The sequence below is a fragment of the Lactuca serriola genome, chromosome 2 (genome assembly GCF_051521515.1).
Source record: "Lactuca serriola cultivar US96UC23 chromosome 2, Lser_US96UC23_V15, whole genome shotgun sequence".
Lineage (NCBI taxonomy): Eukaryota > Viridiplantae > Streptophyta > Magnoliopsida > Asterales > Asteraceae > Lactuca > Lactuca serriola.
In genome coordinates this window covers 238400998-238403879 of record NC_136409.1, presented here as the reverse complement: position 1 = coordinate 238403879, position 2882 = coordinate 238400998, and positions in this window count along the sequence as shown.

Sequence of the window (2882 nt, the reverse complement as noted above, 5' to 3'; positions counted from 1 at the left end):
GGGAGATTGAGCTAGAGACTCAGGCTAGGGAAGAGGCGGAGTCTCAGGGGAGGGATCGGCGACCGGCACAGTCCCAGCCGACAGCCAAGCGGGCCAAGCCCGCTGATCCCAAATCAGGGAGCCAGAAGGGCCGCACTTGTGGAAAGTGCGGCAAGGGTCATGATGGAGTTTGTAGAGCTGGATCTGGCTACAAGTGTGGCAAGGAGGGGCATATGGCCAAGGACTGCCCCAAGGGGTTGCAGTGTGTTTTCACTGCAACCAGACCGGACACCGGAAGGCAGAGTGTCCACAGTTACGGGGATCAGGTCAGGAAGCACCTCAGGGATCTGCCCCTGCCACCATCATAGCTACCGAGAGTCGGCCAGTGAAGGCCAAGACGCCGAGGGCACGAGGGAGAGCCTTTTAGTTGACCGCGGAGGAGGTCCGCACAGCGCCCGATGTCGTGGCTGGTATGTATTCTTTCGTGTATTTATTTTGATGTTGAGATATTATGCTTATATTATGTTATGCGTAGGTACTTTTCTTGTGAATTATGTACATGCCTTGGTGTTATTTGACTCAGGTGCGAGTCGGTCTTTTGTATCTTTGGCCTTTAGTCAGCATATAAGTATTAGTCGTGAGGTGTTGAGTCGGCCTCTGAGAGTTTCCATAGCTGACGAGAGGGTGATATATGCCACGGAGGTGATCCGTGGGTGCGTATTCGAGATTTTCGGTGTTGAGTTCCCGATCGATTTGGTTCCTATTGCGATGGGTGATGTCTGTGTCATTGTGGGCATGGACTGGTTGAGCAGATTCGGTGTGGTTATAGACTGCGATCGGAAGCTGGTGACCATACGAGACCCTAGTGGGGGAGTTCTTATGGTGTACGGCGAGGGTACACGTTCTGGGTCAGCGTTTTGTTCGGCCGCTAGGGTGAGGCAGTGTCTACAGCAGGGCTGTAAGGGCTTTGTGGCGTATGTGATGGATACGCGGGTTGATTCAGAGAGACCGAGGTCAGTTGAGGAGGTTCCGATAGTGCGTGAGTTCCCAGATGTATTTCCAGAGGTGTTGTTGGGTGTGCCTCCCGTGAGGAAAGTGGAGTTCAGTATCGATTTGGTTCCGGGGGCCGCGCCTATTGCCAAGGTGCCTTATCGCCTTGCACCTCCAGAGATGCAAGAGTTATCCTTGCAGCTTCAGGAGCTGCTGGGAAAGGGATTTATTCGGCCGAGCAGCTCGCCGTGGGGAGCGCCTATCCTTTTTGTCAAGAAGAAGGATGCTTCACTCCGGATGTGTATTGATTACCGGGAGTTGAACAAGCTGACGGTCAAGAACCGTTACCCGTTGCCGAGGATTGACGATTTGTTCGATCAGTTGCAAGGAGCATCTTGGTTCTCCAAGATTGATTTGAGGTCTGGATATCATCAGGTGAGGGTGCGAGATGAGGACATCCAGAAGACAGCGTTCAGGACGCGTTATGGGCATTACGAGTTTGTGGTGATGCCTTTCGGGCTCACCAATGTCCCGACAGTGTTCATGGATCTCATGAACCGAGTGTGCAGGCCGATGTTGGATCGGTCGGTGATTGTATTCATCGACGACATTTTGGTATATTCGAGATCTAGAGAGCAGCATGAGGAGCATTTGAGGGAGATCCTCGGAGTTCTGAGATCGGACAGGCTTTATGCCAAATTCTCCAAGTGTGATTCCCGAGCAATCGGAGGAAGGGAACAATAGTCGCATTATGAGTCAAGTTGGGACTCAAGGAGAACGAAGGAAAGACTCGGAAAGGGGAAACAACAAGGATGGGTGAATGTATAAGAATTTCTTGGGCGCCAAGCCGCCAAGTCTTTCTGGAAGCCCAAAGCCTGTTGATATTATGGATTGGATCTCCGAAATAGAGATGGTATTTGAAAGTTGTGACTGTAGCAACAAACAAAAGACTGTCTTTGCAGTTTGGCAACTAAAGACCGGAGTCTTGAGTTGGTGGAAGTTGTTGGCGGATACTATGCCACGAGGAGAAGCCTTTAAAATGTCATGGGAGGAGTTCTTGGAACAATTAAGGGTGCAGTATTGTTCAGAGATAGATCTGATTGATCTGAACAATGAGTTCCAAGACTTGAAGAAAGGGAGAATGAGCATAGACGACTATGCTACTACATTCACTGAGAAAATGAAGTTATTTCAATACCTAGTACCAACGGAACTATCCAAGATTGAGAGGTTTGCTAATGGACTGCCTGCCCACTTTGACCCGACAGTCAAGATGGCAACGACTCTTAAAATAGTTGTTCGAGCAGCTAATAATGTGGAGGCCCAACAGAAGGAAAAGGTTCTGGAAAGGATAGAGGTTGGTGAAAAGAGGAAGTTCGATGGACCTGCGGGGTCCAACAAAAAAAACTAGTTCTCGAAGTCTAGTTCGAGAAGAGGATGAGGCGAAGTGAAATGGTGCGACAAATGTAAGAAGAAGCATCACGGAAAATGTGATGTAGTGGCCACATGTTTTAAATGTGGAAAGCCAGGGCACTATGCCAATGAATGTAATCTCACCAAAAAAAATTATGGTTGTGGCGAGGAGGGGCACATCTCAAGGGATTGTCCGAAGAAGAAGGAGGCAGCAAAACCCAATATTCCCCTAAAGCCGAAGGCGAGAGCATTCCAGATGACACTGGAAGCTGCCAAAGATGAAGTTGATGTCGCTTCAGGTACCTTTCTTGTAAACGAATTGCCTGCCCAAATTTTATTTGATTCTAGAGCCAACTACTCCTTTATTTCGCATGAATTTGGTAGAAAACTAGCTTTACCTGTCGATAGACTAGATAATGCTTTATTAGTCGAAGTTGCTAGTGGCAAGTTTATACTTGTTAGCCATCGTATGAAAAACATCTTAATTGACTTGAATGGGA